This window comes from Citrus sinensis, chromosome 1 (assembly GCF_022201045.2).
Source record: "Citrus sinensis cultivar Valencia sweet orange chromosome 1, DVS_A1.0, whole genome shotgun sequence".
NCBI classification, from domain to species: domain Eukaryota; kingdom Viridiplantae; phylum Streptophyta; class Magnoliopsida; order Sapindales; family Rutaceae; genus Citrus; species Citrus sinensis.
The window spans coordinates 18611482-18624476 of record NC_068556.1 but is presented as its reverse complement, the minus strand read 5'-3'; the positions used below and the strand labels follow the sequence as shown (position 1 = coordinate 18624476).

At 33.1% G+C, this 12995-nt stretch overlaps 1 long non-coding RNA gene across 1 annotated transcript; it reads right to left on the bottom strand.

Annotated features, from left to right (window-relative positions):
• Positions 1 to 3380: 3380 nt before the first annotated feature.
• Positions 3381 to 6084, bottom strand: LOC102622209 (uncharacterized). Its single transcript, XR_008056694.1, has 2 exons — positions 5262 to 6084; positions 3381 to 4463 (listed from the first exon to the last, which is right to left on the bottom strand). It is a non-coding gene; the product is annotated as an uncharacterized LOC102622209 (long non-coding RNA).
• Positions 6085 to 12995: the final 6911 nt, after the last annotated feature.

The window sequence follows — 12995 nt, the reverse complement described above, 5'->3', positions numbered from 1 at the left end:
GGGATCGACACTCGTCACCATTAGTCTATACTACAATAGATTCGTGCGCTTGCGAGTACATTAAAATTTGCACAACAAGCATCACCTAATTCCAATACTAATCGATGTTCTTTATCCAAATGGTTTCTAATATTTTTCTTTGTGTACCCAATATTTTTATATCCACCATTTTTTTTGGCCATTGCAGCGAAAATCTTTTTTGTACCAATACCAACTGCATGTAACATATTAATACTATGTTTATTGGAAAATGCAATACTTCTATGGCATGGAAAATAATTTGCATGTCTAGGATAAAGTTCATGGTTATGTTCTTTTATGAAATTTTGAATGTACCACTTGCCACAAGAGTTTATTTTGTCATGCAACAAAGCCTTACAATCTACTTTCAAACACAAACGTTGATTGATAGCACTAGATTCTCATTTTATCCCATATATACCTTGTACATGTGAACTTTGCACCAATAATTTTCCTAGAAAACTTTGATCAACGGCTAGATTTTGTTGAGGTACCGAACCTTGTATACTTAACATACTTTAGATAGAAAAAATATGCATTATCTTGGGTATCAAACTCCAACCCAGTATGAGGTTCTAAATCCATGTCATCGGTACCATCCACCATGTTTTTATTCACCATATTTCTATCAACCACATTCCTGCACTCATCGAAATTTGTATTTAAGTCAATCCGTAAATTCATGACTACCTAAAGACAAAAAAAAAAAATGTAAACAACAACATTGTATAAATAATTGAGCATTATAAATGCAAATAATTGATTTTCATATAAACTTACTAATTATTCAAACATAATTATAAAGAATTAGTTCTCTAATAAATAAATACCAATTAGCTTAATAATCTTCATAATATAAATAGAAAATAAATACACAAATTTTCTTTTATTAATATACATTAACAATGACAAATCATCATGACACCTAATCTATATAAAAAAGATAATAGTATTTTTAATTTTAGGAGCCACTACTTTGCATCGGTGATTCCAAATCCCTCAATTTTGTTTTTACCAAACCTACCGTTGGATATTATCTAGCGGATGAAAAAGATACACACACAAGTCAAAGTAACCTGACAAACAAGTTAGGAGCCAGTCACCAAAAATTTTACAATTGTGTTGTACACAATTACAAATAACTGGTTAAAAACAATTAACACATTCTTAAATGCAAGAACCCGTGGCATGCAAGTCTACGTTACATGCCAATTACTGTTGGAATAAAATTCACATGTAATCTATAAAATAAGTTCTTGAATAAATTTATTTACTGCTTGTAGGGTCCATAGGCAAAGTAGCCAACTCCTTAACCACTTACGTATGGAGTTGAAAAGAACTCCAATTTTTGGGAAAGAAATAGAAAACGAGGAAAGCATATACAATAGGGTTAATATTATCAGCATTGGCAGCATCCTCTACTCTGCTTGTTCCCTCTCTAGTCGGTGGTAGCAGCCTCTGTTTCTAATTGTTCCCACTCCCATCGGATATTTTGCTGATGGCCCCATGAACTTCTCCCCTTTTCAATCTGGGCAATCTTAACCATCCAAGTTGCCCTAATGATTTGAAGCAACGGCTAGAGATGAGTCCTCTTCTGCTCCTGCCCCTACCAAGGATTAGGAATGACCATTTGATCGGTGTTTCTCTTGTATAATCTTATGTTGGTACAATTATGCAAAAAAGGGTCGATTCATATTTTCCTTCGTCGTTGATTAATGACAGCATTCCACTTATTGATGCTATTCCCAAATACAATCCTAATTTCTTTCATACTAAACTTTATGTAACTGGGTTTGAAGGAACTTTAAAGTGACATGAGATTTTCAGGTAGGCAAATTTAAGAATATAGTTAATGCTAATTGGGAGCAACAAACCGAATTTTTCAGTTCAACCTGAAAAAAAGCTAATTTTTCAGTTCAACCTGAAAAAAAGCTAATTTTTTTATGAGGTTGCAGGATTGGAGAAGAAAAAGTATTGACACCGGTAAAGTCGGTAGCACTTAATCTCTTTTATCTCACCTATTCTATTTGAACCGTTGGATTACTAGACTTTCAATCCACCAGCAGTTTTTGTAAAAGACAAAATAAGATAAAGTAGCCGGACCCTTAATTTTAAATATATAATTAAAAATTAATGTAGTTTAGGTGATATTAGAAAATGTTGTTTTATAAAGGAAAAGTTAAGTGAATCTAACTGAATCAATTTTGCAAAACAACTCATTTATGGCAATTGAGACTATATTTTCATATTAAAACTTTCACGGACAAATGCTCTGCACTCACGTGGTGCTTTTGAGAGTGAGAACTAAGGAGTAAGTGAAAATGTAGTGTGTCGAAGAAGCTTCGTAAAAAAAGATAAGAGCAATTTAGTATTTGAATAGAGAAGTAAGTGGCATTTGAGTGTAAATATGTTTAAAGTAACAGGTAAAATAATATCCAATAACTTATTGAAAGAATGAAACGAAATTATTACCTGCGGTACCAGTAAAATAAAAAATTAGACACTTATCGAATTTGAGAGAAGCAAGCGAGTCAGTCGCAAATGTAGCACTCTTCGGTTTTAAATATCTTTTAAAAGGGGTGCTAATAGTCCAACTATATCCGTTTTTCATTGAGCTAACTTTGCATAACAAAGTGATAAGATAATGAGACATAAATAGGCCATCAAGAAAAGTTGATACAAGAGGCAACATATGATATTGCCAAAAGAACGGCGAGGTTTCCAAAATGCAGAGAAATACGACGGATAGTGAGCTGGAATTTGATGATTGTGCAGATGAAGATCAGTAACAATGGCAGGGCAAGAACCAGAAAGAAGAGTTAAAGCTTTCAAGGATATAAAAGGAGTTGATTTGTGCCATCTTGGACCGATCTAGTGTTCCCATTATCATATTTCAAGAACCCAAAGAAAACGAGCAATATGATTTAGAAATTGTAGCAATTAAACCCTTGATAATCAATTAAAACCTTGATGTAACTGATTGATTGACCTACCTTTTTATTTATTTAAAAATTTGTGAATTTTTTTGTAACTCCGAAAAACTTATTATTTATTAAAGACCATTGATGTTTTTAACACCCCTTTAAAATCCCATTTTAAATTTTATTTCTTAACAAAATCAATCAAAGCGTCACTTTCCTTTGGAAAGGTACAGAGAGAGAGAGAGAGAGAGAGAGAGTCCAGCCTACAACAATTTCATTTCTCATTAATGCTAACTTAGCTGAGGCCATTCCATCCACTTTAAAGTAACTTCATGTGAAAACAGATTGAATTTCAATTTTACTAGGAGACCGTTTGTATGATGCACCATATGTATCATACCGTTCTCCGGATATACCTGTTTCAAGATTAGTTTGAGGAAATTTAAGCCTTCAAAATAAGCATAGAGTATTAGAGAAACCAATAAACTTCTATATACAACTTAAGTTGTAGTAAAAAACTATAGTCATCCCATGCTTTATCTTAATCCAATTATTCCTGAAAATAAGAGACTTCATAGCTTCCTCATTTCGAATTTCCTCTAGACAAACACAACTTTTACTTTCTTTTGGCATTTCTCAAATATTAGCTCTATATAAACTTGACAAGCGTTTATATGGGCTGAGAAAAGCTCCTTGTTTTCATAAAGGTAAATATATCCTGAGTTCTTAACCTTTTGGAGGACTTTATATCTTCAGGTTTACGAGGAGAAAATGCCAGCAATCTTCAGCTAACCCACTTGAACACACCCTTCTTTCCTCTATTGACAACTAAGATTACTGCGGGGATCTCGTAATCGCGCTTTGGTTCTCGAATGAGTTTGATAAGCCTTCGTCTCTAGGGTTGAACCCAATTGGTGAAGGTTTCTAGATTTATAGAAATCCATGGTCTAATTCAACCCAAAAACTAATTCAAAAATAAAAAATTCCTCAAGTTTATATTGTTAGCGTAGTTACTATTATCCTTGAGATCATATCCTCAACAATATTCCCATTTTACGGCGCAGTTCGGAGATGATACATGTAATGGTAGGCAATCTGGGGGGCTGAATCCAATTTGGTAATCGCCACCTTTCGGCTGCTTTAAATTGATTATTATTGATGCTGCAATGGATCAGACGGCTGGGATAGCAGGACTTGATAGGAGACAGCAAGATTCTGGGCCTAGTCCCTTCTTGGGCTTCTCTCCCTTTTTAAACTTGTAGTTTCATTTTCGTAAGGGAGTCCCTATGTTACAATTAATGTAACATACACACTCTACAACAACCACACAAATAATGGGTCCACACAATTTGTGTGTTTATTGTTGAGTGTGTATGTTATATTAATTGTAACATAGCATTTGCCTTTTCGTAATGGACCTTTTGCTCTTCTTAATTAGGCCTGGGCATGCTGTAAGTGTTTTCTTGTCGGAGTTAAAGCGAGTGATGACAAACTTTACGCAACGTGGCTCCTGCGTTTCTACTGTGCAAGTCATTTTTATTAATCAATTGTCTACCATACTATTTACTTTGAAACAAATTGATACTTCATTCATCATAGAGAACTTTGAGTACCATCGTACATCCACTACAAACACACATCAAAATCGATTAACAGATTATTTATTGCAAGTAGACAATGGATTAAGTTACTGTATTTTCAAGTTATGAGAGGGAAAACGATTATTTATAAAATGCAATGTATACCCATTCCTCCCTTAATCCACAGGTAATTAATTAAAGTTTTAATAAATAGATGTATACAGGTAATTGCCTAAGGTCTGCCAAGCTTCTCAGTTAATCTACTCAAAAGAAACTTCTCAACAGTCACGTTTTGATAAATTGGGATATTTTTAACGCCTTTAATCTTTGAAAGCTCACTCTTAGAATTGGTTGCCGAGTTTCCGACTATTAATTCAACTGTAGTCATTACTACACGCACACACATATATGCTTATGGTACAGTCAGATTGAATCTGTTATAGGCTAATTAATTACAATATGTTTCTTTTACTACCTATATGAGTGGATCTTAATTAATGATCGAAGAAGAAATTATAAGATTAAGTACTTCTCGTAGAGCTAATATTAATGTAACAAAACAACTTCAGATATTTCCCAATAAGCCACTACATCAGGATCAAATCCACCAGTCAATATTCCACGAGATTTTTCCATTTCATGAATTAATAGGTCTGCCATCACTAGATTGAGTACGGAAATTTTTTTTTTTTAAAAAAAAAAGAGTAGAAATGAAAAACAAAGAAAATATCAATCAAACCTTTTCTTCAGGAGAAATCAGACGGAGGGGTGGCGCTGGTTTTTTATCTAAAGATGACTCCATGGATAATCCCTTGAAGCCCCAACGCTCTATTTTTTTTTGGTTGTTTAAGAATTATTTTCGACAAAGAACTTGAACTCGGGGAGAGATAGGCCTGGAGACATATATAGATAAGGCAGCGTCTTACGGTCCTAATGCTGCAACGTGGTCCAATTCCTTCTCAACGGAGAAAACGTTCTGTCATCGTCAAGAATTTTGGACAGAAACATGTTACTGTCACATGCATGTGGGCTCCGTTTTGAAACCTTTTTCTCATCTCTTTTCATTGGGTGACTTTCTTTGTTTGGAACCTTTGAACATCAGCCAGTGTATGCTATTTATTTATTTTTTAAATTTTAAATTTATAAATGTAAAATCTTAATTTATGAAGTTGAATTGGTATTTATGTATATAAAACCGTCAGTCTGACTGCCGATAAATAAAATGGGTCTGCATTTGGCTATTAATAATTTGTTCATTGCTCCTGCCACAAGCCAATTCTCAATACTTACATAAAATTTTAATGGCTATTACTGAGTCGAGGGTAGGGTACTGGATTAAAAATGAAAAACAGAATAAATTTGACACAAAAGTTTATTAATATTCCGTTCTCCGCATCATAGCTAATTAAACAACCGCTTCTTTCTTAGAAATATTACGATAAAAAGACTAAATTAAAATAAACCAATATAGAAATAAGTACAAGAAACAGTACCTTTCGGGTCTTTTCTTTAATAAAGACGAAAATAGCAACTAAACTAAAAGTTAACTGCCATTCACTTATATTGACAATTAAAAACCGAACACTTTCCCCCCCAAAAAAAAAAAAAGACTTAGATTCCACTTTATAAATATAAATAATGTAATTACAATTATTAAATATGATATTATAAATGATATATATTTATTAAATCAAAATGTAAATATAAATATAAAAAGAATAATTAATGTAAAATAAGTTTCTTTAAAACATCACAAGAAGAAGCAACTATTGTTTGTTATTTTAATTTAACAAAGAAATTGTAATGAATTGCCAGATTTAAAGTTTTATTGAAGAAGAAAAGTAATTTATATATAATTTTTTTTTTTAACTTGAGTACTGCGAGTTGGTGGAGACAAGATGAAAAGCATTAACAGGGAGAGACACACAAATCATATCTCATAAATATTATTAAAAAAAAAAATTCATTGTCCACTTCATCTATACGGAGTCGTATACATAACTAAAACAACAGATCTGAATTTTATCTTAAAAAAAAAGAAAGAGAAATATATATTATTACTATGGCAACTGTAGCTAGCCCTAGGTAGCAGTAGTTGCATGGAACTTCGAGTCACCACAATTGCACCAGATCCCCTGGCTGCAGGTTTTGGATGCCCTCGTGATCGCCACCCTCACCTTCACCTCCACCACCTCCGTCAGTTCAATATCCACCCCCAGTTCAATCCCCACCACCACCAGTGCAGTTTCCACCCCGACTTTCACCTCCACAACTTACACCAGCTCCGACACCTCAACCGTTTAAACCATCGTCGCCAACACCAGAGCCGTCAAAACCATTTATATATAATATTCTTTTCAACGTTAGTACCGCGTGTTGATGGGGAGACAAAGTGAAAATTGTTAACAGAGAGAGACACACGAATCTCATAAATATTATTAAAAAAAAAACATTCGTTGTCTACGTGGTCTATACGGAATCATATGCATAACTGACACAACTGAACTGATTTTTATCTTTTTCTTAAAAAAAAAAATTAAAACAGAAGAATATATTATTGCTGTAGCACCTGTAGCCCAGCCATAGGTAGTAGTGGTTGCATGGAACTATGGAAGCTCAAGTCACCACAATCACACCATATCCCCAGATGGACTTGGCTGCAGGTCTTGGATGCGCCCACCGTCTACTTCAACTTCATGTCCAACTTCAACTTGACCATCAGATTCAGGAACAACAGTGCGTCCTTTGCAGAAGCGCTTGAGCAGAGAAGTTGATATAACATAAAAGACTGATAGGATCATGAGACACAGATAAACCACCAAGAAAAGAGATGGAGCCAAAATGAGAGAAGCGATTGTTGATATTGCCAACAGGCAAGGGAGATGATCTCCACAACTCACAGACACGGGGCTGCTCACTCTGAGAGGAACCCTGATGGCTGTGAGGAGAAACAGGAGTAATATCAGGACGGCAAGACTCAGGAAGGGGAATGGAAGCTTTAAAATTGGGTACAAAAGTATGTGGTTGGCTCCATCCTGGAGGGACCAAGACTGACCATCTTCAGATCTCAGGAACAAAAAGAAGACTACAAGATTTAGCAATGGTGGAAACAAGAATCTCACATCAACAGGACAATTCATTTCTGGAAACTTAATGTCAAAAGAAAACTTCATACTTTTGCAATGGAAGAAGATTTGAGCTTTCAGCTAACCATATTAGAGCGCCGCTAGTTGAGCTCTTAGGGGATTTTATGGGATGGCAAGTTGGCAACATTCCTCGCGGCCTCATTTTCATAATGTGACAGAAAAACAAGAAAAAGACAAAAGAGAACCTAAGCAAAAGAGTAATGTGGCAGCCTGACAGATATCGAAAGACAAGAGATGATCAAATCTCTGATTTGGCCCTCTATTTTGTCAGACCTAGACTAAGACACATTCACACTCACAAACATAAATGCCTTTTTAACCAAGTTAAGTGATTGCAAAATGCCCAACAGGACCACAGCGCCTTTGAAAGTGAAATTCCCGATCTACCCCTACTATTGAATGTTAGAACTTGCTTTTATAAGAGCCTCAGCCTCGCAGACGCTTAATATAACAGATGATCAATTTTTTTAGAAAAAATAAAAAAGCTCAATTGATCATGAAACTTATATATAAGAGTGTTGATAAAGTCTTTAAAAAAAAAAGGAAAAACAAAAAGAGTGAGAGAAGAGGGAGTGCTGGTACAACACAAGGGAATACAAAACCATTAGATGGTGTGAAAAAAAATTGATGTCCTCACGAGATGGAGGGTAATTCTGACATTTTGGAAATTAAAGAAGTTGCATGAACCTCGAGAAGCGAGAAAGCTTTGCAATTTGTCGTTTGTTAATTTTACGTGGTAATGAACTGGATCGTGCTTATTTAAAGTTTGCATTGACTGTTCAAAAAATATATATTTTATTTTCATAAAATAAATGCTCAAAAAATAAAAAATATATATATAATATTCTTCTAAAGCGATCATTTTTGCAAGCCCATGCTCAAAAGGTAAAAGAATATATATTTTATTTTCAATTAAAATACACTTTTCAAGATGCAGTTTTTTGATAAAGAATAAACAAAATGATTAAGAGTGTTTAGATACAATTTTCAAATTAGAGCATATGATAATTTAAAAGTAATTGATTTCCCAAGAGTAAAATTATGATATTTCATCTCAAAGCAACTTATATTGTTGGATAATTTTATGAGTCAGTTTAACAATTTACTACACTTTACTACACAAATAAAAACGTTGTTAAGTACTACATAAATATATGTGTTGTAATTTCATCTCAAAGCAGCATGCGCATAAATTGGTAACGAAATACAACAAAAAAAGATTGTTAAGTATTACATAGTGATAATTCTCATGATGAAATTAGAATTTGTTAATTGGCCTAAATACTATTTAATATTTACTTTTAAAAAGTCTATGGCATTAAATTCACTTGCTAAGATATTGGAGTAGTGTTGATGCAATTTTCTGTCATGCCTGCAGATTCAACTTGCTAAGATTTCGGTTATGCCTTCAGGTTCAAGTATTGTTGCTGATTATGTGAGCTGTTGAGATTGTTGAGCATGTCCTTAGATTCAATTTCAGCAAATATTGTAATTGTTCCTTTTAAAGTAAAAGAAATGTATGTAAAAAATTGGACGGAGCCAGTCATGAGATACAACTCTATCAAATTGCCCTTCACCTTTTTATTTGTTCCGCTGGTACATGAAGAGACTAGTGTTGGAAAAGGGACATGCCAAAACTAAATTCCAATTACATTTTTTTTTCCTATCATTAAGTTTCTATAGTTAAATTTAATTACCTTTTTATTTCGTCTGCTTTTTGCCGGAACCTTGTTGACCTGTGCCATGGAATGCCCGTCCCCCCATTGGAGAACTGAAATCCACATTAAAAAGAAAAATTAAAAAAGTACAATCAAATGTCACATTTAGCAAAAGATGATGTCACATTAGACTTGTGCCTATTACGTGTGTGTGTGTATATATATATATATATGTAGATAATAGATTGCAACAACTCTTGTTATAGTGTCTCTCGTCACACTAGATTTGCATCGTCCAAGTCTTTGTACATCGATCGAAGTTCGAAAATTCAATATTCACAACCCACTGAAGGAAACTTCCTGAGGAAGATATCAACTTGCAAACAAGAATCCAAATGGATGGCAAAAATGAACATTAATTACTTGTCCCACATACTGAATATATAAGATTTAATTGGCATCCTGAGATTTCGAATACATAAGGAAGATTAAAAGATTTAATGTTAGCGGAAATAAAAGTCTCAAATCAAAAAATTCATGATGGCTGTGATTAAGTTTTAAGGCCTTCAGATTGGGAAGCCTATATGGCTTTTATATCGGACCCCTTCTCATCATCACATGGAACCGCCTATAAAACTAACTACCATATGCACAAAAAAAAAAAAAAAGAAAAAAAAAGAAAGACAGGGAAAAAAAAAAGTAACGACATTATAACTTTCGAATTAAAAAAAAAAAAAAAAGGAAACAAGGTTATGCACTATTTGGATCTTGTTACATGTGGCATTGTTTACAATTAATGGCCAAGAGTTGTCCCTCCTATGTCGTTGTTGACCGTTGATTGAGTATTAACCAATGAGGATTCCCACATGATGAAGGGGATAAAAGAGATGCATTATTGTAAATAAATTAACGCTTGCAAAACAAAAAGCAGCCTGTAGCATCCGATCATGCACACACAATCTATTCTAATACGGAACAGAAAAATGAAACTTTGATTTGAAGTGGAGTCGTCGAAGGCAACAGCTTCTTTTCAGTTTTATAATTATATACTCAAAAAAAAAAAAGCTTGTTTTTATTATAAAGTTGATTTTACTTCCACTTCTTTAAGTTATAAGTTTTGGTATATTTAATGAGATGTAGAAAGGTTCTTAACCCCATTTTACTTTGCCACTTCAAAATCTGGAAAGTCTCTCGCAAAACCTGAAATTAGATGGATGGATTTCAAATGAAAGGGTTTTCTTACAAAAGCTAAAAAATACAATGGCACAGTGAAATGGGAAAATGAAAATTTAAACTCTATATCTTTAGGTTTATGAAGGGAAGACGCCAACAATCTTCAACCAACCCACTTGAACACACCCTTTTCTCCTCTTTTGACATACAAGATTACTGCGGGATCTCACAAGGACTTTGGTCTCAAAAGAGTTTGATAAGCCTTTAGTCTGTGGGGTTGAATCCAATTGGGGTTTTAAATTTATAGAAACCCGTGGTCCAATTCAACCCAAGAATTAGTTCAACAATAAAAAATTCCCCCGGTTTATATTGTTAGCTTAGTTATTATTTTCCTTCAATGTGAGATAATATCATCAATAAGCAGATTCCATCTTACGGTGCAATTCGGAGATGATACATGTAATGGCAGACAATCTATGTGTGGGGCTGAATCCAATTTGGGGCAAATTATTTTTAGCCACTTACCTCAACCCCATCAAGGCAATTTTTTAGCATTTCTATGGTGAAAATCATTTTTCTTAATCAACTGTCTGCTTATACTATTGACTTTGAAATAAATTAAAATTTCATTCAACATAAAACGATTTGAATAGGATCGTACATCTACTACAAACACTCATCAAAATTGATTAACAGATTATTTATTAGAAGTAGACAATGGATTAAATTACTGTATTTACAGTTTATAAATGCAATGTATATTCACTCTTCCCTTAGTCCACAAGTAATTAAAGCTTCAAACAGGTGTACACATGTAATTGCCTGAAGTCTACCAAGCTTCTGAGTTAATCTACTCAAAATAAACTTTTCTACAGTCACATTTTTATAACTTGGGATATTTAACGCCTTTATTCTTTGAAAGCTCATTGTTGGAATTGGTTGCTGAGTTTCCAGTTATTAATTGGACTGTAGTCATTAACACACACACAAATCCTTGTGGTAAAGTCAGATCAAATCTGTTATAGACCAATTAATTACAATATGTTTCTTTTACTAGCTATATGATTGGATCTTAATGAATGACCGAAGAAGAAATTGTAAGAACCCATACAACTATTAGATCTTCTCCTAAAGCTAATATTAATCGATCAAAACAACTTCAGATATTTCCCAATAAGCCACTAGATCAGGATCAAGTCCACAATTCAATATTCCACATGATTTTCCCATTTCATGAAGTAATAGGTCCGCCATTACTAGGTTATAAGGTAATAAAATTAATTACTTAACATGCATTCTAAACACGGCCGGCTTTAGAGTTTGAGGGGCCTTAAGCAAAATTTTTTTATGAGGCCTCTATTATTTTGTAATTTTAATACTCAAAGACATATAAAAAGGATCAAAATTTATTCCATCTTTAATTCTTGAATTTCAACAATAATAAAAAAATTAAAAATAAAACCTAAAAAATAATCAAGAAGATTGAATTTTTTATTCCATTAAAACCGTTAAAAAACAAACAAACAAACAAATAAATAAAAATAATTTTATTTTCAAATATAATATTTAGAATGATAGAATATAAAAATTTTAAAATGATGAGTTGATGTTCAAAAATAAAAATAGACTTTATATTTTAAGAAACTAATTATTTTAAATGAACCAATGAAGAACAAGACATTTTTTTTCCATTTACTAATTCTTGAGATTATGAGGTTTTTAATAGAAATTAAAAGAAATATTAAAAGTCAAATATGTTAATATTGAATAATTGAAAAGGAATGAAGGTTAAAGAATATTATTAATTATATTTCTCTAAAATTAAGGTTCCCAAATATAGATTTTTTTATAAAAATAATTCTTAATTATAGAATAATTAAGAATAGAGAGATATCTAATAAACTTCTTTATTTTTTAAAATACGTATTAAAAATATTTTATTAATTAAAGAATTATTAAGGAAATACTTAAAAAATAAGACCTTCTTAAAATATGAGACCTCAGACGACGACCTTGTTCGCCTATACTTAAAGCCACCCTTGATTCTAAAGCATTCTTAAATTTTATATGTTCGGTTCCAGGCATAACTTTGGATGGGCACAGAAAGAAATAAAATTACAAAAAAAGGAGCAAAAATGAAAAAGAAAGAAAATATCGATCAAACCTCTTCTTCAGGAGAAATCAAACGGAGGGACGGAGCTGGTTATTGATCTACAGATGACTCCATGGATAATTCATTGAAGCCCCCACCGCTCTATTTGGTTTTTTTTTTTTTTTTTTTGGGTACGTAAGAATTATTTTCCACCAAGAACTTGAACTGGGGAAGAGAAAGGCCGGGAGACACATGTAGATAAGGCAGCGACTTACAGTCCTAATGCTGCAACGTGGTCCAATTCCTTCCCAACGAAGAAAAACATACGACTCTTGTCATCTTCACAGAAACATGTCAAATGTCACGTGCGTGGGACCCGTTTGGAAAACTTTCGTCTCATCCAG